Below are 27,193 nucleotides of genomic sequence, written 5' to 3'. Positions count from 1 at the left end.
TGCCTGCCCTACAAGTCTGACCAGTCCCTTCTGTGAATCCCACTGTATTATGCACAAATTTTGTCCAAATGGTGTCAACCCGTAGGGACCTTCGGTGAGGCACCTAAGCTCCTGTGTTGGTTTCTTCCATCAGCCCTTAACTTCCTTGGGAGCCAGGACTGTCTCATTGCCCCAAGGATCCCAAATGCCTAGTGAGAAGCCTGATACAGCTGGTACTTAACGAGCACAAGGGTCAAATGGAAAAACGTGATCAAAGGAAAGACCCTCATTTTTCAGACATGCCTACTTGAGTACATAGGGTAAAACGACATGTCTTCTGGGATTTGCTGTCAAATACTTCAACAAAGTACAAGGCAAAGAACAAAGGTCTGAATAAAGGAAATACGGAAAAGTCTGTGAATTCCTTAATCTGGGTGATGGGCTTATTGTACTATTCTTATTGATGCATACTTTAGTTATTTTATAATTTTACTATCATTAGCTGAAGAGCAAGTATTAATACATATTAACTGAAATCCTCAGAGCTGACCAAATTTACCCCACACAAAATCCTTAATGTCCTAGTAGTCTGTCTTACAGAAATCTTTTCCCACAAAGACAAGGAAAAGGGGAGACAGATCCGTGCAGTATTTCCACGTTGTCAAGAGACCAAAGACCGACACAAAATAAGAGATTAGAAAAAAGATAAAGAGGCTGAAATCAATGTCCTGAAAACCTAGCCAAGAATTCTAAATGGCCCAACTTAACTAACCTCAGCACTGCCGCATCAAGAATGGGTCAAATAGCACCTAGTGGATTTTTTTTTTAAATAAATAAATAACGATCCAGTTCCTACCACAGGCAATTATGATAAGACTGAGTATAAATCCTAACACCAAATAGTGTACAAATTATAATTACTACTTGATTCAAACTGCTTCTTCTTTAAAATCTGAATCCTTTTATTCTTAAGACATATTTGTGGCATATGACCTAGTGATAAAATTTTCAACCGGCTTGTATACAAAAAGTTCACCAATGTGAGAGTTTATTACATCAACTATTGCTTTTTGGGAAACCCATGTGCCTTGTCACTCTCTTTCATAAGATTTCCTGTGGAAAATTCAATCCATCATTCAGGAAAGGGCTGAACAATCGGTCTGATGGAAAACCTTCATACACTGCAACACAAGAAAATGAAAATGACTGTGAGCAGCCCGTGAAGCCGGCAGACACACACAGCGCATGGCTGTGTTCCCGCCTCGACTTTCTGTAACCAGCAGGGAAAAGGTGCATCTCAAGAAATAGTCATAAACACGTTTCAGGACCTGAGCACACAATTTCCCTTTCCGGGTTTAGTGGGCTTCCATTTAATTCTATGAGAAGTGTTTAAAACAACAGAAAAACAGCTGAGATAGGGTTTAAAGTAACTTTTACGTCTTAGTGAAAATAAAGCCAGCTGACAGTTATCATTTTTAGGTTATTTGATCTCACTCTCCTACTTTACCTCTTCAACCACCTCCATAAAAAAACAGTGAACGTCCCCTCCTGGGTCAGAAGGCTAAGTAGAAAGTATCAATCACATGGAGGTGTGCTTTGTTGTTTTATTTTTCAAAAGAAACCTGTTTCATTCATGTGACTTAATAATTAAGATAAAGAAACAAACTCTATTCAATAAATATTAGCCAACACATGTCGTCATAGCTGCTCATCAGGTTTGGCCCCATGTTACACACATTTACATGGACATCTGCCATTTGCTGTCATGGGACATGGTGAGTGGGGACAGGGTCTCTGCTCTCACAGGGCACACCGCCTGGTGGGGGGGCGGTGTTCAATCATTGCCGTTTTTTTAATGTACTTACAAATAATGGGAAATGCTATTTAAAAAGAACAAAATGAGTCAATGAAAGAGAAAAATACAAGGACTGTATTTAGGCTGAGGGAAGACAGGGAACCCCTTCGAAGGGCTGACACTCCACTGAGACCCAAAGGACAACGCCGGTGCTGCAGGTGAAGGGCAGGGACACACTGAAAGAGGGCTGATATCCAGAATATACCCAAATCTCTTTAAACTCAACAAGAAGAATGAATAACCTGATTAAAAAATGAGCAAAATGCCTGAACGCACACCTCATCATAGAAGGAATCTAGATGCCAAAGAAGTCTATGGAAACATGCTCCACAGCATCTGTCATCAAGGGGATGCAAACTGAAACTGCGAGGTACCACTGCACACCTGTCAGAACTGCCAAAACGCAGAACACTGACAGCACCGAATGCTGGTGAGGATGTGGAGCGACAGGAATCCTCATGTATTGCTGGTGGGAATGTAAAATGGCCCAGACACTTTGGAAGACGATTTGGCAATTTTTTACAAAACTAAACGTACTCCTACCATATGATCCGGCAACTGTGCCCCTTGATGTTTACTCGACAAAATGGAAACTTATGTCTACACACAAATCTGCATACAGATGTTAATAGCAGCTTTATTCATAATCACCAGAGCTCAGAAGCAACTAAGCTGTTTTCAGTAGGTGGATGGATAAATAAACTGTGGTCCAGCCAGAAAATGGACTATTATTTGGTGTTAAAATGGAATGAGTTATCAAGGCATGGAAAGACATGGAGGAACCTTAAATGCATATTATTAAGTGAAAGAAGCCAATCTGGGAAGGTTCTGCAACTGTCTGATTCCAACCGTATGGTGTTCTGGGAAAGGCAAAACCACAGAGACTAACAGATCAGTGGCTGTCAGAGGCCAGAGGGAAAGGAGCAATGAATGAGGTGCAGCAAGGAGCATTCTTAGGGTCACTAAGACAGACTACTCTATATGAGGCTGTGATGGTGGATACATATAATTGTACATCTGTCCAAACCCACAGAGTGCAAACCACCAAGTGTAAATCCTAGTGTAAAGTATGGGCTCTGGGTGATGATGACGTGTCAGTGTAGGTTCACCCATTGTCGCAAATGCACGCTCTGGTGCAGGCGTCAATAGTGAGGAGGCTGTGGGGACAAACTGCAGTTCATACACCCAATCCAGCCCCAGCCACTGCTGTGAATAAAGCTCTGTGGGTGTGTGGATTGTCCGGCTGCTCTGGCGTCTGAACAGCAGAGCTGAGAAGCTACACCAGAGATCAGGAGGATTGCACATGCTGAAATACTTACTCCCAAGCCCTTGACAGAGAAAATTCTGCTCAGCCCTGTTCTACACGAATCAGAATTCACCCTGATGAGACAGGACAGCAGGGCCCAAACCAGGCATGGTTAATGTGACTGAAGCAATGTTTTAGTTCCAACACCTTTGCTGAAGTCCTGCAGGTCCAGTGACAGAATGTAGCCAGGAAGCGTCTGCAGGAGGAGTCGGTAGCAGGTCTTCCCGCCAGGCTCTGGGATGCCGGGGGCCGCGCGCTGCACGGGGGCCACCCGCCTGAAGAAGGCGGACTTGCAGTGGAAGCCGATCAACTCATAGAGCTCGGAGAGGATGCTGCACTGCTGAATTCGCTCCTCGGAACGCTGAAGCACAGGGAGAAAAGCAACAAGCATCTGAACGAAACATGTAAGTGAACAAAGACCCCGAATAAAAGTTTTCCCTTAAAACAGAGACCCGATGACACAGGAAGGAAGAGGAAGGCTGTCTTCGTGCACTGACGGGACCGGATGCAGAAACGCAGGGAAGCAGCGCAGTGCAGATGCTCCAGACCCCTCCGGGCCCCACCTCTCTGCGTTCAGCCTGTCCTTTTACTAGAAAGGCCTGTATTCCCTGAAACAGAGGAATCTGATAACCACACATGAGAAACAGAGAAGGGAAAGAGGAAAAGGAAGGGAAAGTAAAGGAACAACAGTTCATCTAGACCCTAGGGTTTGGACGGGACTTTCACCAAACACACAACTTCTCAAAGCACAGAGCACACAGTGAGAGGCTGACAGAGTGACTGCGACTTCTGCTCCTTAAGCAGCAGCTACCTGCCAGCACACGCTGCGCCCCTTACTGAATCATTACAATCATCTCAGAAACGATTATTACCCCGGCTCACAGGCAAGGACATCTGAAACTCGGGGAGGAATTATTATCATCCTGGAAAAAGTCCCAAGACCCAGAAGTGTCAGAGCCTCCAGTAGAAACTGGACTAAAATGCTCCGGTTCACCACAGGCCCTGTGGCTCAGGCTGAGGCCATGTCAGGTCTGCACGGGCCCAGAGCATGAGTCTGTGGGACAGGGAATGCTCCCACTTGAAGTGCCAGGCCAAGACACTCAAGAACCTATGAAATGGAACCAAATCCCCAAACTAATTTCCAACCGACTGCCCTGTCCTGGAGGACTGCTCGGCACATCTGCGATGTCACCTGTGCACAGGCTGAGCAAGGGGCCCAGAGAGTGGCGTGACGTCCCAGTGGAAGTGGCTTGGAGACCACTTCATCACAGGAGAAACTCTCCCGGATTCCAACGTTAACTCTCCATTCCATTTCCAACTGGAAAGTAAGTTTAGACTTGTTTTCCTCTCCTAGAAACAAAGAGAGTGGTAACATCAGCAGGAAACTCAAGACAGAGAAAGTCTCCTGGCCATCTGGAAGGATAGGCCGGTGAGGGAACAGAGACAGGGATCAGAAAGACCCGATTTCCAGTCCAAAGCCTGCACGTCACTCGATTTGACAGTTACCGTATTAATACAGGTGATAAAATCTAATTATGATTCTTGGGAAAACTAAATGAAATAACGTATGCCACTAGCATAGGTCTAAAATCCTCCATGAGTGTTCCAGAAATGGACGTGATCGTGGTTAGTTACTGTCTGCCAAGTCTTGGGTGCTAAGACCACATCAGCCAGCCAGAGATGTGATGGAGAATGCCTCACCAGCCAGCAGCCTTCTCCAACTTGGAAACTCATAGTATCTGAAGAACAGGCAGTGGTGGATGCTTTGGGACACTCTGGAGGTAGCACTCCAGTGATGACATTAAAAAGCTGTGGAGAATTTAGGGGACCATGCAGTTCAAATACAGAATACACATTCCATGTCTACCCACATTGATCTCTAGCTATGATGATTCAGAGAGGAAATACATATTCAAACTTACACCAATTTCCCACATAAGTGCATCAAAACTATTTGGAAAGAATGTAACTTTCTTTAGATCACAAAGCGGGGATTACAAGGTTTGTTCTAAGAGCCCTACTTGTAAAACATCTGCTAACATAACTGGGTCCACTATCAGTCATCAACATTCAAAGAGAAGGATGGAAAAGAACAAAGCCAAGCTAATATACTCCAGTCTTTTGTTGGGTTACGATGTCACAGAGGAGATGGACAAGTCATCAAGGAGCCACTCTGCCGTGATCACGGAGCCGGGGAACGGGATGGGCGGCAAGATGTATGACGCAGCTGCAGCTGTGCCCACGCTTCTAGGCAGGTACCCAAAGTCACCTCGACAAGGTGTCAAACGCTTGTGCCCACGTCATCATCACCTGACATGTATTAAAGAGAAATGAAAACCTATAAACAGCCAATACCCTTGGTGGGTACACTGTACAAAGAGAAATGTCACAGTTTGACAACTGACCATCTCAGTTCCCTGGGATTCATTCTTGGAAAACCTTAAAAACCACTCCTCTGTCCTCAAGAAGTGCTGCCTACTTGCCCTATGTTTGGCTCAGGGATACAGCACGTTCACATGGTCTTTAATGTCTGCACAGCTTTGACTGTCTTTCTCCAGGTTCACTTGTCCATTCTGAAGAGGCCTGAGTTAAGTCCATCCTCTGTAAGATCAATTCCCTCCTGTGACAAGTCATCGAGCCTGCAATTAAAAGCCAACTGAATAGGACTGTCCTCAGCTAAAAAGTTCACCCACCCTTCACTGCTTTCTTAATCTTCTCTCCTGGCTAATTGCAACAGACTAACAACTCCCTCCACCCAGCTCCCCAACTATGACAAACAGAAAGTAAGGTCCATCAAAGAGGAGACAACTCCATAGTCACCTCTGAATTCCTAGCTTATAGTAATGACAATAAATAGAACTATGATTATGGCTTCTTTCCTTTAAAACCTTTCTGGTTATTTAAATGAGACCTTGGAAGAGAGGTGTTTGGGTCCAGTATCTTGATCCAGAAGACTCTGGAGGTCTTTTTCGGAATGGCTGTTCACTGATTCATTCAAAACACAACTTCTCATTCCTGGAGAAGCTGTGATTTTCGGCCAGGAGTTTGTGGTCACTCTCATGCCAGAACAGCTTTTAACTAAATCCTTACCTTGGATTTGTTATTTTCCCCTGTTCCAAAAAAATTGACTTTCCTTATTTTCTTGCCTCGAGGAATTTTTTTTTCTTTCTTTCTAATTCACCCTTTAGTAAAGTAGGCTTCTCAGATGTGCTTGGCCTTACATAGGAACAGCCATCCAACTCCCAGTGTCAGAGGCCTGGGGCTCACCTCCGACCCTCATGTCAGGGCAAGTGAAACTCAGTTCAGGAGCCAAACGGCACCCCGGGGATTCTAAGGCTCGTGTATCTCCGAGAATTTCTGCTTTCTGGTTTGTCTTGGCTTTTGAGGATTTCCCCTCACTTTCTTGACAATTAGCTGTGCAGCATGAAAGATGAGGAAGGAAGGTTTTATTTCTTAATCAGCATTTTAAGGAACTTGTGTAATGAAGGTTTTCACAAGTTTCTAGAACCCTCCATTGCCAAGACAGAAAACACACTAGATATTTTCTAAATTTAGGAATCATGTGCATTTTTTCTTTGCTTTAGTTTTCTTAACTGCTAACAGAGGTTTTTTAATTAAAAAAAAAATAAGGCCGCTAATAGGATAGAACATTGAAGGGGCAAACAAAATTAAAGGGCAAAGACAGAAAAATGATAAGTACTCTACAAAGTTAATAGAATACATACACTATGGATCAGATCAGCAATTCTCAGCAACAGCTAATTGAAACATGACCATGAGGTAAAACTTCTCTCCTGTCAGGAGATGGCCAACAGAAAATTGAATTGAAACAACAAATTAAAATTCTAAGTCTGGCGAGGTATAGAAGGCTACCAGCTACATGTGTCTTCTTCTGGAAAAGAGGGAGGCTCACCAGCCCTTTACTGTGGGGCCTGAGCCCAGGGGAGGGCGGTGAAGTGAGCTCTGTAAGTACCCAATTAGCAAAGTGAGTGATGAATAAAGAGACGTGAACTTTAATGACAGAGATGATACTACTATTCACTTGTCCTGTAAAGTATGTCTTCACGTTCAGTGATCAATACCTCGGCGTCCTGAGGGATTGAGATTATAGGAAAATGCACAGCCCGGGCCCAGACCTCCTCTTTGAGCTCGTGACACTGCACTTAGATGTCTCAAGGGCACCTCCAACTCTACCTGCACAGAGCTGACTTCACGGAACTCCTCCCATAGCCGTCCTGCCCAGGAACCCTGGTCGGGAGGGGAAGGTCTCACTGCCTATTCCAGCTCAGGCACATCACTCACAGATGGGCCTGGACCCCTTCTTCAGGGCCCAGATTTCCTCAGTCACTGAGTCCCACCACCCACACCTGTCCTACCAGGTACTCACTGGCACTCGCTCAGCACTGACTCTGTGCTGGGGTCCATGCTGCACACTGTGCACACGTTATCTCACTCAATCTCCACAGCAGTCCTAGGAAGTGGGTACATCACTGCTTCAGTTGATTAGATAAATTATTTCACTTCCTTGAGTGCATCGTTCAAAGTGACACGGCTAATGAGCCAAAAACCTGGGACTGAAAACCACTTGAAAACTGAACACTGCTACACCTCGCAGCCACCCTACTCTGACTCATCACATCACCTCCTGCCGAGCCTACTAAATGTTTGCAAGCATTCTACAAGCACAAAAGTGATCTACGAGAGCAACCCACTCCCCTACTTAAAATCTGTCAATGACGGTCCACTGCCCTTAAGGGAAAGCCCCACCGGGCCTGAGCACAGCCCAATGGCCCGGCGTCCTCGTTCCCTGAGTGGCCGCACCGCCTCACCCACCACGCAGCTCTACACGTGCCGTGTCCAGGACAAGGATGCTGACTCCGTACAACCTGGGGCTCTTCTCACTCGAACAATGATCACCCTCTTCAGTGGTCACCCTCTTCAATACTGACTCTCAGAAAAATGTTTTCTCTGGATGAATCAATGTCTTTTTCCTTACAACTTCCAGTCATTGATAATGAGCTTCCCCCAAAAGAGAGAAGAACTATTCCTCAGTCTCCTTATCTGAAAAGTGGGAATAACAAGGAAATATGTGAGGTTTTAAGAGAAATACTATTCATGTGAGGCTGAGTGACAATTCCCAACATACACTAAGCACTCAATATGTGCTTACTTAAAATTAATAAGAATAGATTCCATTCCAGCAAACTTAAATCAATGTTTTATGGCTTTGTCCAACAGACTACAGACAAACTGTTGGACGAACCGCTTTGAGCAGATCAGCACAAGCGTCCTGGGAGAGGTAAGCGCTGGCTCCAGTTACAGCTGCAGCCAACCAGCACTACGGGGCGGGGGCAGTTTGCTCAAACTATTACATGTTGCTTGAGCATTTAGTTATCGTTATTGAATAAAGACAGGTGTTCTTTAGTCAAAGCTCCTGAAACATAAACCTTCAAAGATTGATGCAAATTAGGTTTCAAGTACAACATTCTCCCTAGGAATTATTTGAAAATGATAGTCTTAGCTCCTCTGCACATCTAAAGGGCATGTTCTTAATGTATCTGACTATATACACTTAAAGGATTGTTTAAAAGAAATTTAGATGAAGCCATCCTAAATAAGCTCTCAGTATTATCTGCACAAAGCCCCACCCAAGGGTCTCATTTCTCACTTCCACGTAGGTGTTCAGGTTGCTTAACCTGGGTCTTGGTTTCTTATAACACGGGTGAGGGAATAGTTGTGGATAGATTTATGTAGCAAATATATACCTAGTGCATTTGCTGTGTAGGAATCCTAGAAATAAACAAATTGATATATAGTCCCACCCTTAAGAACCTCAGTCTTTCCATTTACAACAGCATTAAAAATAAAATGGGAGATACATTTACCAAAAATTTACAAGGTTTGTACATTGAAAATTTTGAAGTCTCACCGAAAAAAATTTTAAAAGATCTACATATATGGAAGACATCCCATGTTCGAGGAATGGTAGACAATATTGTTAAAAATGTTAAGACTCCCCAAAGTGATCTACAAATTCAATGGAATCCCTATCAAAATTCCAGCTGTCTTCTTTGCAAAATCTGATCCCAAAATTCATATGGAAGTGCAAGGGACCAAGGTCAGCCAAAACAATCTGGAAAAAGAAGAGCAAAGTTGGAGGACTCACTTTAAATGTTACTACAAATCTATAGTACTCAAGTCATTATGGTACTGGCATAAGTTTGGATACGTAAATCTATGAGACACAATAAAAACTCCAGGGGGGGAAACTTACATTTACAGTCAGTTTTCCACAAGAGTGCCAACAACACTCCATTGAAAGAATAGTCTATTCAACAGATGAAGCAGGGTCACCTGGGTATTTGCAGGCAAAAGAAAGAATCTGGAATCTTGAACCCCTATTGTATACAACAAATAAAAATTAATTCAAAATGGATCACAGAGAGAAACGTAAAAACTAAACCTATAAACTTTCTAAAAGAAGACATAGTATAAATCTTTGTGGTCCTAGGATAGGCTATGCTTTCCTAGATATAATACCAACAGCAGAAGTGATAAAAAAAAACACAGATAAACTGGACTTCATGAAATTTAAAACCATTTGTTACAAAGGACATCATCAAGAAAATGAAATGTAAGGGGAAGGGGGTAGCTCAAGTGATAGAGTGCATGCTTGGTAAAAACAAATGAATAAATCTAATTACCTCCCCTATAAAGAAATTGTTTTAATGTTTAAAAAAAGTAATATGAAACGACAATCTGCATACTAGGAGAAAAATTTTGCAAAGCATATATCTAATAAGAGACTAGTATCCAGGATATAAAACAAATGCTTACAACTGAACAATACAAAGAAAATCGACCCAATTATTAAATTTGCCAAGGATTTAAATAGATACACAATTAGCCAATAAGCATATGAAAAGATGCTCAGCATCACTAGCCAAATTGAAATCAAAATGAGATCTCATCTTACATTCACTAGGATGTTTATAATCAAAACATGGGCAATAACAAGTGTCGGTCAGGAGGCAGGGAAATGGGAACCCTCATATGCAGCCAGTGGAAAGGGACAACGGTGCAGCTTCTTTGGAAAAGTCTGGTGTTTCCTCAAAAGGCTAGATTATCATATGGCTCAGCAATTCCACTCCTACATATAGTGTCATCCCTCAGTGTCCTCGGGGGTTTGGTTTCAGGAACCCACCACCCTGGATCCCATAATCCAAGGATGTTCGAGTCCCTTTACAATCAGCCATCTGGATCCATGAAGTGGAAACTACAGATATGGCGGGCCAACTTTACAGCCAACAGAATGAAAACATATTCTCAGAAAAACTTGCACATCAATATTCATAGCAGTATCATTCAGAGTAGCCAAAAGTTACAAACAATATCCATCCATCAATGAATGGATAAAGAAGATGATCAAGAATAGTCCCACAAACTTTTGGTCATTGAATCTTTGACAAAGGAGCTGAGAAAATACAATGGAGTAAAGATAGCCTCTTCAGCAAATGGTGTAGGGAAAACTGGACAGCTGCATATAAATCAATGAAGTTAGACTACTCCCTCACAGCATACACAAAAATAAACTCAAAATGCCTTAAAGATTTAAACATGTAGGCAAGACACTTTAAACCTCTTAGAAGAAAACAGGCAAAACATCTGACATACATCTCAGCAATGTTCTCCTAGAGCAGTCTACACAAGCAATATAAATACAAGCAAAAATATATATGGGATCTAATTAAACTTACAAGTTTTGCACAGCAAAGGAAACAGTAAGCAAAACAAAAAGACAACCTATGGAATGGGAGAAAATATTTGCAATGAATGAGACTGACAAGGGCTTAATTCCCAGAATATATAAACAGCTTTTACACTTGATAAGAAAGAAAAACAAACCATTCAATCCAAAAATGGGCAGAAGACCTAAACAAACCTTTCTCCAATGAAAACATACAAATGGCCAATAGGCACATGAAAAAATGCTCAATATCACTATCAGAGAAATGCAAATCAAAACTACCATCAAGTATCACCTCACACAAGTCAGAATAGCCATCATTCAGAAGTTCACAAACAATAAATGCTGGAGAGGCTGTGAAGAATATGGAACCCTCTACACTGTGCTGGGAATGCAGTTTGGTGGAGCCATTGTGGAAAACAGTATGGAGATTCCGCAAAAGACAAAAAATTGACTTCCCATATGACACAGCAATCCCACTCCTGGGCATATATCCAGAGGGAACCCTAATTCAAAAAGACACCTGCACGCCAATGTTCACAGCAGCACTATTTACCATAGCCAAGACATGGAAACAACCTAAATGTCCAATGACAGATGACTGGATAAAGAGGTTGTAGTATAAATATACCATAGACTACTACTCAGCCATAAAAAATAATAAAATAATGCCATTTGCAGCAACATGAATGGACCTGGAGAATGTCATTCTAAGAGAATTAAGCCAGAAAGAGAAAGAAAATTACCATATGAGATCGCTCTTATGTGGAATCTAAAAGAAAGAAAACAAAACAAAACTAAACAAGACCAACATCTACAGAAAAGAAACAGGCACAGAGACATAGAATGCAAACTATGGTTACCAGAGGGGAGAGGGTGTCGGAAGGGATACATTGGGAGTTCAAGATTTGCAGATACTGACTATGTATAGAATAAACAGCAAGTTTATACTGTATAGCACAGGGAAATATATTTAATAACTTTTAGTAACTTATGTTGAAAAAGATTATGAAAATGAATACATGTATGTTCCTATAGAACTGAAGTGTTGTGCTGTAAACAAGAAACTGATGCAACATTATAAACTGACTAGACTTCAATGAAACTATTTTTAAATACACCAAAAACAAACAAAAAAAAGATATTATTAAACCAAAAGAATAAATTAATGTTTCAGGCTACAACATGGATGATCCTTCAAAATGTATGCTAAAATAAGCCAGACACAAATGGACAAATACTGCCCTTTTAGGTGAAGTGTATCTAAGTGTTCATTGTACTACTCCTGTAAATTTTCCGGAAGTTTGGTCTATCAAAATAAAAATAAAGTGTACTATTCATTAAAAACATAAAACGATTCCTCACAGGAGGGCTTTAAATAATAAATGAAGAAATGCATGTAAAGGTCCTGGAACAACACTTTGCATGTCCACAGTCACTGCTGTCACTGTCACTTGAGGGTGGTGCCAGCGCTGATGAGAGCTGCCTCCACTCACTCCCCTGCAGACAAGAGTGAGGGCCTGGGCTCTGACAGGCAGGGGAACCGAGAACCTGGGTCAGATACAGCCACGCCCCAAACTCTGCGGTACCCAACTTTCTTATACAAACTGCTACATGTAACGTAAACACGCTACAGGGATGTATCTTACAACACAGGGAATACAGCCAATGTTTTACAATAACTATAAATGGAGCATCTATTGTACACCAGAAGCTTATATCATATTGTAAATCAGCTATACCGTGATAAAAAACTAAAAAATAATTTAAAAATTGTATCACTTTAGTATTCAATTCAGTTTTTAAGTAACTACTAAACAGCTTAGAATGTATAAATGCATTTAAGTGTGATAAGATTGTTTACATATTTATTTACTTTCAGCCTCCTGCTAAAAGAGAAATTAAACAATTTTTTAAACACAGCTTAACAACAGTAACAACAAAAAGACAAAGGTGAGAGTGAAGAGAAAATGGAGATTCAATACTTAAATGAAACCAGGGGGAGGTAAAGTCATAAAAACGGATGCCATGAAGTCAGGGTAAGTGTTAAAGGCCGACTAGAAATTCAGCTGTAAGATTCCTGGCAGCTAAAGCAAAAAGAAAAAGATGACGGGCGGGTGGTAGAGCTCAGTGATAGGGCGTGTGCTTAGCGTGCACGGGGTCCTGGGGTCAAGCCCCAGGGCCTTCACTAACAGATAAATACACCTAATTACCTACCACCCCCCACAAGAGCCTCAACGAAAAGATAAAGAGAAATTTCTTTCCTAAAAAACCTGATATTAAATTTAGAATAAATACTTAAAAAAAAGAAAAATAGAAAAAGATGAGTGACACAAGCGATAATGCCCGTGAGATATATCTGAGGTGGCTGCTGGAAGGTCCCCATGTCCCACGTGCGAAAATCTGAAACATTCTTCTCACCACACAGAGTCATCCTCAGCCCACCCCACACTTCTCCCTGTTAAATGCAGGAGCACAGGCAGGGTCAGACCTTTGCTCTCTCTGTGTCATCACAGTGAGACAGGATGGAAGGGGGCAAAGCACAGCCATTCAAGGAAGGCCACAGCAATTAACACCAAAATGGTGAATGATTCAACCCCCAATAGGCCTTGAGGCTAAGGATGAAGAGATTTAACTTCTAGCAGATCTTGAGCTTCATTATACACCCATTGTAATAGTAACATGGTGAATAACACGCCCCCAGGCACAATGGCATTCCCAAGACTAGCCACAAAAGGTCAAAGGGTGGGAAATGGCCAACTCCCTTGGAATTCCATCCCCTTGCCCTTAGGCTGGTCCTTCTACTTAAGAGCATATGAAACCACCAAGCCCAGGAAAACCAGCAACACAGCGCAGCCTCGCGGTCACCCCTGTCTCTCCCTCTTCGGAGAAGGCCCACACACTGTCTGTGGATTGGGTACCTACTTTTAATCTGAGCATCAAACCCCCACACCTCGTGGTGTTTCTCTTGCCTTTCAATGTATCTCTCTGAATAAATCTACCTTTACCCAACACTGGCTTGCTCTTGAATTCTTTCCTGCACGAAGCCTAGGACCAACATCTGCCGAGGCACATCCCAGGGGCCCAACCAAAGCCTGGGACACAGCCCTTCTCATGCTCCACGTATTTTTTCTTGTATCAACAGGACTGGGTTGTAAAGGGAGCTCTGAGGCCCCAGCTAAGGGACAGAAGCAGCCCCCAGGGCTCGAATTGGTGGGCAGCCTCTCCCCCAGCAGGGTCGCTGGGGTCGGCCCGGTTGTCTGTGGTTCCTTGTTGTGCTGACTCCCAATCCAGAGAGCGTTCTCCCTAGGCCTGTCCCCACAAAACCCTTCTCTCCAAAATACAAGCACGTCATGTCACAATCCTCTTGTTCAACCAGGAAATGCTCAGCCCAATTTTTCCTTCCCCAGTAAAGAACCTAACTGTCCTCCCTCCCATCCCACCATTTTTTCTTTGTCAGAACTCTGCACTCTCCACTCACCATCCTGAACTCAGGTGCCTTGCTGGCTGAGACGGAGATGTTTCAGTCTCACACAGCCTTCGTCCTTTCACTTTCCCCTTTCTACCTTAAAAAGCCTTTCCTAAGTCTCCCACCCCTCTGATTCTGAACATCAAAAAGTGCTGAGGTTACAGTCACTATCTGCATACCTCCCAAGCTTTGGCTAGGTTTCGTTTGCAAGATCTTCATTAAGGAGCTGCATCAAGAAGTTTAAAGAGGTTATTCTTACATCTGAGCCGAGAAGCCTGCATAAAATTGAAATGGCTTTGAAGAGAGTGTAAACCAGGGACAGAGAGGTCGCAGGTCCTAGTCAATAGTGTCATGAGGCAAAATGTTCTTCAAAGGCTCAGAGTGGCTTCTGAACACGGAGTCGGCAGGGAGGAGGTGCCAGGCAGTGAGGGGGGTGAGTGACACAGGGTACGCTCCCCCAGCTGGGGAAGAATTGGAATTTTTTCAATTTTTCCAAATACTTTCTTAATTCCTTTTTCTCCTATTGTCACATACCATTTCCTACGAATTAAGAAAATCAATGTCAGTCATTTGGGCCACTTGGGAGAAGCTACACGATGCCATTCACAGGGTTGGGGCATGACAACCAAAACAGTCTAAGTTGAAAGACCAGTGGGCGTATTTCCAAGGTAACCACGGGCATGCAACAAACTCCCCAGTTTCAATGACCTCATCTCAAAGGTGGGGCCAATAAAACTACCAAGCAAAGTGCATGATGATTGTGGCCGACATCTGTTTACTAGCTAAGTGCCCGTGACAGCTGCCGCTTAATGGGGAATGAGTATGATCAATGAGACCCAGTCTACCTGGTCACACCTGCCCTGCCTTCCTGCCTTGGTGCAGGAGCGGAGCTTGTTTAGCTGAGATGAACGCCCCCAGAGCAGCCCCGACGGGAAATCTCCCAGCTCTGCACGGCGAGGTGTGTTCCTTTCCTTCTCAGAGTTGATCACAATTTGCAGTCTTCTGTTTTTATGTTTATCCCTTTTGTAACTGCCTCCCCTGCGGAGTTTTTGCTCAAGCAGCACAGGGCCAGGTGTGTCTTGCTGCCTGCTGGATATTCTGGGCTGGGAGACAGCCGAACCCACATTGTGCTCTGGTGCTGAATGGAGAGGGCAGAAAGCACAGGGGCCCATGCTGAACTGAGGCCCTGCACCCAAAATTATGGTCTGAGTTTGGGCAAATTACACAGTCTTCATTACCCTGAGATTCCTCATCTGTCCATGAAAAGAACTGCCCATGGCACACAGAGTTACAAGGATTAAAGGAAATCACCAAATTCACAAACTATTCAAGGGGCTACCAGTGCATCCTCAACAGACAAATGCTGCCTTTACGGCTCTGACACACGCCAAGCGGGAAAGCCGCACACAGTGAACACTGCTAAGTGCCAGTGAGTTAAGTGCTTCATGTGTGCTATAATACTCTTTACAACTTACAACAATCCCAGGAAAAAAACGAATATTTTCATGCCCATTTCACAGATTCACTAAAAAGTTAAGAGAGGTTACATACTAGTCCAAGGCCCTATGGTGAGGAAATGGTGATTTAAACATGAATCTGGGCCCAGGCCTGGGCTCCATCTCTCTCCCATCCACCTGACCACTTGCCTATGAAATCCACCTGTTCAATACACAAGTTTGCAGCCGGCCAGCTCTTAAATGCAATGTGTGCCACCGTTTGTCAATGTTGGTTAATTACCATTAACTGTTCTCAGAAACCACTACAGAAAGAAAGGTGGACTCATGTCCCTGCCCACAAAGAAGAGGAATTCTGCCATGCCTTCTCCTGTAATGTGCAGAAACCCTTCCCTACACCACTAAATCCAAATGTCTGCTTCATCCATGTTTATGTTTGCACACGGCTTATTAAAGTAGAAGGAACCTGCAGTAATTCGATCTCGGCTGCCTTCCAAGGTTGCAGATTATCCATAATCAGTCTGTGAGCTAAAATACTACAATGTGAATGAAAATATTGCAACCATGTCAGTAAACAAAGAATGCTGAAACCAAGTCATCAGCGGCTGCTGCCACACTCCAGCGAGGACATGCCTGCAGCCCAACCTCTTAGCCACTCACAGTGGGGCCCTCTGAGTTGACTCAGAATAAGAAACGCCAGGATACTGGCCCTAGATAGCTAGGTGCTTGTCAAAGGAAGGAATTCAATGACCAAAATGTTTGCTTCCTCCCATACATAGAAAAGCACTAAATACATGAACTTGAGATACCTGGCTTTCTTTAGATAACAAGCAATGTTTTATTGTTCCAACTACCTGGTCTTTGTTGTAAAGCTCCTATATATCCTAGCTCCTCCCATACACCTTGGGAGCAGTCCCTCAGAGAGTTCTGAGAGGCTGTCATCCCGGCTCGAGTCTTCCCGCCAAATAAAACATATCTCTTAACTTTTAGGCTGAACGTTTATTTCAATCAAATCCCAGAATAGACAAAACTCATCAATTCTGTCATGGAACACACGGGTTCAGGAAACAGAAGCGTGTTCTAGTCCCGAAAATCTACGGGTTCCCCTTTCTTCCTGTTATTATACAATCCCACCAGAACTCATTACTTTGCTGTCTGCTCATCTGGCAACCAAACTCAGAGAAGAGTCAACTCAGCAGAGCGCCCTACTGGGGAGAACCCCCCGCAGCAGCACTGCGGGCTGCCTGCCCTAACACACGCTCTGCTGACCCCTAGTGTCCTCCGTGGAGACCAGGCCAACAGAGCTGTTCCCAACAGCTGCAAAGTCCCACAATTTAAATAAAAGCATTTTATTTCATACGATATGTTACGTATATACCCATCTCTGAAAACAGCTTTGCCAGAAGCCCAAATCTTCAACATTAATCTGCGAAGGCAAATCCGGTCCCCAAGGGAAAACAAGTCTTAAGACGACGCTAAGGCCTCCAAAGTCCTCTCCACGACCATCAACCAAACTGCCTGCAGGTCTGCAGCTTCAGCAGGCTACATGTCTGCTTTTAAAGCAGTCCCTTCCTGTCCTCGTGTGCTACAATGTCCCTCTACACCCTCCCATCTCAGGGTAAGTGCAGCCGCTGCAGAACCTTGCAGGGCAGCACTGACAGGACAGGACAAAGAGGATCAGAGCTAAACTAAGCCTTCTGATGACACGAGCTTATCACTCTGTCACTTTACACATCAAGATATATAGAGAGAGAAGTGGGGTGATATTGCTCAAAGTCACACAGCTAATAAGTTGAAAAGTCTATAACTCTGCTACTCCCTCTGGCGAGACGCCCCAGTTGGGATGCCCACAGGGTTCTCTTGTGCCTGCCTGACCAGTCCTTTCCTGTCACTCATAACCCACCACAGGGTCAGACACTAGCCTGCCTTTTTCAGCATCTTTTCCCTCCAGTCTCTCAGGAACAAGGCTGTTCGGGCCACTGTATGACTTTCAGCTCCCCAAACCGTCCGTGCTCAGGCTGGTCTTGCCTATGCATTCGGCCCCCTGTACAGAGGGTCTTCCTCCGCTGCAGGAGGATGTTTCCACTCTCTGCAGGGACACCAACTCAAGGGAGCCCTCTTCTCCCCCTCAGCATGGCAGGTGTCCCAGGCCACATCCCGAGCTGCCCCATTAGGGCTGTGGGTGCCCAGGTCTGCTAATCAGACCAGCAGCCTCACAGCCAGGGATCATGCCCGGGCCACCCTGCAAACCTACTGCCCGCCTCACAGCCCCCAGCCAGCAGGTCACCTGGAAGTCACAGCAAGTGCCCCACCCAATCTAGAAGTCTCTTCATTTGCCAGCACCGCTGATGACTGGTTTCCAACTTTTGGTCAGTTTCGCACAAAACAGCAGCTTCCGCTGTGAAGCGGGGGGCTTTCGCTTCTGCTCCCCATCCTTACTGGAAACGTCAAGGGAAACCAAAAGGCGTTTTCTCAACCATTTTCTGATGACACCCTCCCACCCACAATACTCACATTCTCAACAGTTTGGGTCCACTTGATCTTGTTTCCCTTACGCTAAGGGGCTCAAAACACTGCAGGATTCTTTCTCTTTTGAGGGTATTTGTACTCAGTTTATCGGCTTTAATCTGTTTTTGTCTCTCTCTTCAGTATCCCTAGCAGTTGCCACTTCTCATTCCTTTCAGCAGCCTCCCTCCCAACATCTAGTCTAGGAAATCAGCTGTGATGAGGGGCCCGGGGGCAGTCACAGAAGATGAAACCAAAACACAGAGAGGCTACAAAATTTGCCCAAGAAGATCAGCCTCAACCCCCAACATTGTGTGCCCCGTCCCTCTTTTTAACTCTTATGCTAAGCAAGCTAACTTTTTGTAGATTATGTTTATAAACAGATGAGGTATCAAAATACATACAAGGACACACATCAACTCTTAGATGTTCATTAAATTCACAATTTTGTTTCTATTTATTTTATTTCTATTAAAAAAAAATTAAGAACCTCTGCAGTCAATATAGCAAAAGGTTACAGGGCTTTAAATCCAGAATATAGAGGTGTTAAGTCTGTCATTACTCATACTTATTTGTATGTTTACAGGACAAAATGATTTGAAAGTCTCTCTCCTCTCCCCCTACACACTACTGGCTCTCATCAGAGCTCCCAGATCACACATCGAACAGCCTTTCACTTTACCCACAGCTGAACCGTTCAGTTTTCCCCCAGAACTCCCTCTGCAGGTTTCCCTCCTCAAAGCACAGCAGGACAATCATTTACCTCATTAATCCACACAGAAACCTGGGACTTACTCCATCCTACCTTCACAGACAGCATTCATCCTTTCCTTTTTACCATCTAAACATGCCTTCAATCTGTTCACTTTTACCTACTGACCGTCCCACAGCTCAAGGGGAAGCCACCAACACTGCCCACCTGGACTCACGAGTCTCCCAAGTGGCCCCACAGCCGCTCTCCCCTACTTGAGACAAATGGGATTGTGTCAGTCCCGCGCTTTTAGGACTCTTTTCAAACCCACTCTTCTTAGAAGAAACTCCCAGTTCTTCACCTGGTGAAGGTCTTTACCATGAAACTGTCAGCTCAGGGAGGGCAGGACACGCCCTCTCCCCTCGGCCCCGCCCTCTGGCAGAGCATCAGCTTCTGAGGACCTGCTGAGCTACACCAGCCTGTATTCTAAACCTGGTCATGAGTTCTTAGCAATATGCTTCACTTATGTATACAAATCCAAGGAAGATTAGAAAGATTTTAGATGTTGAGGTAGACTATTGATTTGGAGATTTTGCACTAGCAACCTGCAAGTACATGTTCTAATGATTCTGTATTCTTAAAACCATACCAGATTTAAGTAGTATTTGTGGAATGTCTTCGGAGTAAGAGGGACTGTACTTTTACAGACTTTATATAACATGAACAACCCGCACAGGGTCACAAATGGAACCGCCTCACAAGTGACAAGATATGTGAGAGGCATATAACAACAGGTCCCAAAGATGGTAAGAGCAAAGTTGTTTCTCCAACCCCCGAAAAAATTCCTCAAAAACAGAAAACTCTGAATTTTGAAAGTAAAATACTATCATATAAAGAAATAAAATAAATAATCCTCTTCATCAGGGTTTCAAGATCTGACTCCAGAATTTTTAGCATGTCATACTGAATCCTAGCACAGGAAAATCAGATGGACTAGTGGTGAGTAAGTTTCAGAAAAACTGCAGTAATTCCTCCACTTGTAAGTGGACATACACTCATCTGTCGAAGATGAATGTAAACTGCATTCTGGAGAAATTCGGAAGCTTCCAGGCTCCGCTTCTGGATGGCAAGGACACGGACAGCTTTAAAGCATGCTTCTAACGGAGTCACCGGCATTCTTACACTGCAGGGGGAAAAGGAGGCCCTCAATCAAGAGCCTCGGGGCCGTGTCTCACAGGCTGTGCCTCGGGGACTCAATGCCCTGCAGCAGCCCGGCCCCAGGTGAGGACCCGCAGCGTGGCCCACCCAAGCAGGAGGGGCACTGTGCTTGAGAAAGCCCATCCCCGATGTGGGCAAGAGGGGCTGGTGGGGTTGTTTGAACCTATAATTGCTCACAGAAATACACCTACACATAATCAAGTGATACAATTAACAGAGCAGTCTATTTAATAAAATTTCAATTGTCAGTGGTAATTTTATCATTCCTTTTCGTTTGTCCCCTGCACTCTGAGACAGGCTTAGGCTCTCTCACACCTGCAGCTCTGATGCAATAGTTGTGAAGTTATTTTACCTTGCTGCAAGGGTCTTCGTTCCCCGTGTCGCTGTGACTGTCGTCTCTTACACAGTCAGTTGTCTTCCTGGATCTCTCCCTGAGTTCCTTGCTGCTGCTTTTCAGATTCTAAGATAAAGGACAAGGGAAGACACATGACCAGAAAAGGCACTGTGGACTTGATCAAAGTCCTCAGTGACCCCTATGTGAGTGCTGCCCACCCCTTACATTCGATTCTCATGGTTCTGCCCAGGGTGACATCCAGACAGGAGAGCGTCCTGGGCCAATTAAAAGCTGTGTGGCTTGGGTGCGGGGACGGTGCAGGAGCTGGTTCCAGGGTCGTGCCCTTCCCCACCTCTACTCCTCTCTTTCCCGAGGCCCAGCTGCCTATTCCCCAGGCTCTCTGATCTTCTGTCCCTCTCTTCTACTCTACACCAAGCCCTTTTCCTCTTCCTTTATTCCCTAATTATCCCCAGCTGGAATGATTTTTCAATCACAGTATCTGAAAAAATTTCCTGCAGCTGAAAAAGAGGTCTCCAGAGGTCAATGCCAATATCCTGGTTCCTGAAGGCAGCCCCTGGTTAGGGGGACCCTCACCAACACTTACGGGGCATCAGACATGTTGCAGGGTCGACCACCCCCAACAAGAGTTTGCTGTGACCCCAAGGCCCGCACAGCATCCCTGATCACAAAAATGTAGTTGGCCCACTTATCCGTTATTAAGAACCAAAAATAAAAAAATTGTTCATGTTTCTTACTAAAATAATTTATGAGGTGGAAAAAGAAATTGTAATAGAAAAGAACAAATTTGACTCCATGTTAGATGTGTTCCTTGGGCTTTAAACCTGTGCCCTGTTTTCTAGGCTCAGACTTGCTAGCTCTGCACCTTTTGTAAAAGAAAGTTGACTTTAGCCTGAAATATCCAGGAGAGCCTATTCTCCGGGCTCTGATCTTTAAGGATGTTAGCTCTTCTGCACTTAAATAGGGATGAGAAGTTGTAAAACAGAATAAACTCTGTTTTTTTTTTTTTTGGAGGTTTTTCAGGGGCAACATGATTTGACCTACATGGACAGCTGCAACAACAAAGGATTCCAAGGACAATCAATTCGTACAGCAAGAAGTTTGCAACAACCAACCACACCACCGCCTCTTTTTAGTATAAAAAGAGCCGGAATTCTGACTTGGGGAAGAGGGTTCCCCAGGATATCAGTATGCCATCTTCTGGGTCTGCCAGCTTTTCAAATAAAGTCACTATTCCTTGCTCCAACAGCTCATTTCCCGATTTATTGGCCTGTCATTCAGTAAGCAGAACGAGATTGGACTTGATAACAAAATGACTGTATTGGAGGTAGTATGTCTCCACTGTTTCCTCATTTCCATTATGTCACAACCTATCAATTTTATTTGCTGTTTAACAACACAACCAAAAAACCTATCTTGGGAATTGATTCCATGGAAATAAAATTATTTCTACTCTTTCAAAACTGTTTTTCTTTTCTATTTTTTTGTTTTGCTTATTGAAAAAAAATCAAATCATTTTATTTTACGTATTTTTGTTATAGCTACATATTTTAAATACTACAAAGAGATTTAAATTGCAATAAAAATTGTACATATATTAGTATAAAGATATATAAACAATCAATGCGGATTAGGAAAGGAATGGATATTTACTAAAAATCCACTGCACATCCAGTCTTTAACAAGCATATCCTGGAATATAAGCTCTATGATCCAGGGGTCCCCCACCCGCATTCTCACTGCCGAGTTCCTTAGTAATCAACTACCAAGGCACCACCATAGAAACACACGATCAGTATTTTAGGTATAAATGAGGGAATTAGCTCATTCAATTCTATAACAAAAACCTTAAAATAAATACTGAACCTATTTACATATAAAGAAAATTGGACACAAATAAGTGCAGTTTCTTCCCCAAAGTCACAAAGCTAGTAACTGGTAAAGGCAAGATTTGAAAGCGTCTGCCTGATTCTAAAAACTAAGGTGGAAATCCCATTCGACTCTGGAGGGTCCAGCAGCACAGCCTATCACCCTATCTTTGTTCAGATCTAGCCTTAGACAGCCTGAGACAGCACCCCATTCCTATGGAACTCGAGGGCAAATGATAACAGTAAGGATTTTATATCCAGTAGTTTCTAAGGTCTCATTTATATAAAGTGTCAGCAGGTCATCAGAAAAACTCTGAGAAATATGAGTGGATCCAGAGCTTTTTGCTGATTAGAAACTCAGTCTATCAGGACAGAGTGACCTTCCCATGAGAGGCCACATGGATATAAACTAAAGGCAGCTGAGCAATGAAAACTAGCAAGAACCTGGAACTCAAGCAAGAAGGATCCCTGCCATCCCACAATCATTTGACTCTTCATCTGCTTGGACACGATGGCAGAAGACCCAGGTCTTTGTCCAAGTTACACTATAATGGATTCTCACCCATAAACAGTTATGACTCTATGCTGTCTCAAGCCCTTTCCAACTCAAATATGATGACACCAATATCTCAGCAAAATGTCTACGTCTCCACTTACTGTCTTCTATTAGGAGAATATTTCTATGGCCACAAAGCAGAAATCCAATTGAAAACACCATGCACGAAGCCGGGTGAATGTCTACGTAAGAGACTTTGTTCTCACGCTCACTGAATGAAAACTCAGAGAAAGTGGTCCTCCTCCCTCAGCAAGTGGGAGGTAGCCTGATTGTGTGTGTGTGTGTGTGTTCACGCGTGTGTGCGTGTGTGTGTGTAAATCAAATACAATGAATTCTGGGATGTGTACAGATTTTTTTATGTTACTATCATTTCATGAGGATGAGCCAACCTTTAAAGTCATTTGAATCTAGTGTTCTCAGAGAGTCTCAGGCTCTTTTGGTGAAGGAGGGAAAGGGGAAAGGAAAGGAGGAAAGAAGTAAATGAAGCTAAGGAGTAAGAATACTGCTAGTGAAAGGCAACACATTAATTTTGTTCCTCTTTGCATCACACACAAATTAGGGACTGGCTTTCTCCCATGTCTTGTCAAGCACTGAGTTGCAGAAGAAGAGGCGACAGCCCAGTTCTCACTGAGCTTGTGACTGTACGTGGCATGTTACAGACACAAATCATTTACCCTGATCAAACACTCTAGCAGCAGGCCGTAATTCTCCTATTTTGAGAGACAAGAAAACAGGAGTTCAAAAAGGGTATATAACTTGACAAAAGTCAGAGGACCATTAAACAAGAGAGGATGAATTCAAACTCAGATCTGAATGCAGAGTCTGATCTTCCCACTCCCAGGACTGGAAAATCCTTAACACATAGGATACCCAGCTCCCCTGCAGTGTTCCTGGCACCAAGCATTTCCCATGGCACTGGTCTCCACTTCTCACAGACACAGCGCTCTGTGCAGCCAATGACCTCCATCGGACCTTGATCATCTACCTGCCACATGCACCAGGCTTCTCCATAAAGGCAGGAAAGCTGGCTTTAAAGAGCATACAAAGCTATCCCTGGTCTTTCCTGGACTTTTCTGTGGCTTCTCCAGCCTAAAGGCAGCCATGAAACTGCTCACAGTTTGTACATGAGCCACACTAGCTCTCTCCATCTGTCTCCCCACCTATACTACTTAGCTATGATCATTTTGATAATCTTGGAAACAAACTTTTAAAAACAGAAAAGAAAGCATTCTGGAACAAGTACTTAATACTTACAATTTTAAATGACAAGTTACAAAGTGAGTATTTACAAACAGAATCTGCCTTCTTAGGTGTCAGTGGAAACAGTTAAAAAATGCAATACCAAAAAATTCTCCCTTAAAAAATTAACAAAATCCTCAACAATAATCTTGAATAAACTCAAAATTAATGCCCATGTTCTATATGGAGAAAACTACAGGAATGTACTGAGGGGTAAATTAAGAGGGGTGAATGTATGGATATCAACATATTGCATGGAGGAAAGCAGTTTTTTAAAGACGTAAGTTCCCCTAAAGATAATTCAAAACTTACTAAAAAATCCCATGAAAACTCTTACCTGTTTTTTTTAACTTGAGCAAAGTAATTTAGAATTCTTCAGGAATAATAAAGTCATAATACTAGCCAAGAAAATTTGGGATGGAAGAAAAGAATCAAAAAACATCACACTGTCGGATATTAAATAAAGATTTACAATATGTAAGATATAGCGTTAGAATAAGAAAGAAAGATTTACAGAAATATACCATGAGCTCAAAAAGAGACTCTAGTGTACATAAGTATATTGTACACGTGGGATTTCAAATCAAAGAGCAAAGTATGAATTCAATAATTGTTCTGGGACAATCAGAGAATCCCCTGGAAAGAACAAATTCTATTCCTGTCATAATGACCACAAGAAAAATTACAGATAGTGACGTAAATATTAAAAAGTACTAATAAGAGCAAATACAACCCTTTGCTCATATTACTTCAACTTCTTCTCACTAGAACAATTACTATTATCATCTCCATCTTAGAGATTAAAAAACCTACAGAAGAGATTTATACCATTATAAGAAAGTATTTCTAAGAAAAATACCAAAGTTAAAACACAAAAGGAAGACATTTAATATCTTAAGAATATGTTGGGCCACAACAAAAATAAACCTACTGAACAAAATGGAAGGCAAGAAATGACAAGAAAAAGCTCTGAGATACATGTTGATGAAGACAAGGGGTTAATGTTCATGACATACAAAGAGCTGTCACAAAGCAACAAGAAGCTCCCTCACTTAACTGTGTGTAATGGACAAAAGGGATCATTCACTTTTAAAAAATGAGATGGCTAATGAGTGAAAAATGCTGAATACTTCACTGGTCATCAAATGCAAGCTAAAACAATGAAAAAGCACTTTTGCTCATCATATTGGCAAATATTTATAAAAGATATTCTAGCTAGTATCCATCTGTGAGAGAACAAACTGTGAGCGACGTGTTTGCAGGACGACATGTCAATGGATATGTAAACTCTGAAAAACGTGTGTACACACAAACTCAACTCAGCTTCTAGGAATCGTTTCGTTTAGAAAAAAAATCAGTTCAAAATGATCTATTCATCAGGGCATTTACACAGCACTTTTTACAATGCTGGGAAGAAAAGCGGAAGTGAAATCATATCCAGCGATATAGAATGGGTTACAGAAGTTATTCTACATCTATTCATTCCCCACTGGAGAAGGAATTTCTAGAGTCACTTGAAAAGAGCCTGAGATGAATGTAAATGTCACATCCAGGGACTAAATTTCAGGAAGCCTTAACTAAAGGAATACTCATACAAGATTACAGGAATGATTGTACAAGAAGGATGCCAGTCAAACGTCATTACTGACAGTGGAAAATGGAGAAAACTTAAGTGTCCACCATCAAGTAAATTGTGCAGTAAATCACGGCGAGCTTTGGGCTCTGAGGGGACCGGTGTTTCGGCATGGTCCAGGGCCTTGTCCACAGCACTGTCTCACCAAAGGGGTCCTTGCAAAAGAGACCACACCTGAACATTAGGAGACCCCTCCACTGTATCTGAAAGGACCGGGTGAATCTGGAGTGGGAGGACGTCTATGATATACACCTCAGTGAATAAAGCGAGCTGTAGAAAACATATAGTATGGCCTTAATTTTCAATAAAGCATATAAACACACACATATATATAGATTTCTCATATACGTGTATGTATGTACATATGTATGTATGTGTATATATATATGTCATAGGCATAAAGGTCATGAAATATATACACATTGTCAACAGCTTTTACCTTCAGGAAATAAGGGGAAGGGAGGTAGGGGACTTTCGGTACCACCACGGTTCTCTTTTCAATATTTCCGTAAAGTATACTCTGAATTTAAAAGTTTATTTAAGTCTGAAGTAAAATGGACGATGCCTCCACAAGACAGAATTCTATACTGGTCATTAAAAATCATGCCAGGGGAGATAGAATATTGCAGAAAAAAATATAAAAAGCCGAATGGAAAATGGAGTTCTCCACACAGTAAACAGGCAGAGAGTGCTCGCTGGTTTTTATGACAGAGGTGATACACACTGACGAAAAGGACAAAAATAGACGTTAAAGTGTTAATTATTATCTCTGAGTAGTGGGACCAGGATAGCCTCTATTACCCCTTTTTTCAGAATTATTATATTAAAAACACATTAGTTTTCATCTGAAAAAAGCATTTTCAGATGTCTAGTACCACACATTGGAGAAAATACACGAGTACTTACAGAAACAAGTAACTAGGAGACACCGCAGTAGCGTCGAACAATGTGGAACGGGCGATCCTGAAAAACACCGCGCAGTTACATAAAGGACCCACAAAGGGAGAGCACCTGCTGTAACAGGACGTGGTCCCCTTCTATTTGTCAGTTGTGTCTTCAGGGCTGAGGCAGTTCTGAGCACGGCCAGTGTCACTGCTGGTGTCTGGATGGATGCCACTGGAGGTAGGGGCACCTGCAAGCCGAGACGAAGAACAGAAATCATCCTCTGCTTTTTCTGTCTTGATTCTTTGTTACTTTATAAGAGAGGCATAAATAAGATAAACTGTGAATTTTCCCTACTGAAATTTCAGAAATGAAACCGTTTTTTAAGTCTACACAGCTTATATTCTGCCTATAACTGACTTTTCAAAACAGCATCATA

The 27,193-nt window shown here is 42.9% G+C and overlaps 1 pseudogene; it reads right to left on the bottom strand.

Moving 5' to 3' along the window:
* Positions 1–966: 966 nt before the first annotated feature.
* LOC116279196 (trafficking protein particle complex subunit 9-like) overlaps positions 967–27,193 on the bottom strand; it is a 51,632-nt pseudogene continuing 25,405 nt past the window's right edge.

Source organism: Vicugna pacos, unplaced genomic scaffold (genome assembly GCF_048564905.1).
Source record: "Vicugna pacos unplaced genomic scaffold, VicPac4 scaffold_65, whole genome shotgun sequence".
In the NCBI taxonomy this organism is placed as follows: Eukaryota; Metazoa; Chordata; class Mammalia; order Artiodactyla; family Camelidae; genus Vicugna; species Vicugna pacos.
The sequence above is the reverse complement of the archived record's forward strand: the minus strand, read 5'-3'. Positions and strand labels throughout refer to the sequence as shown.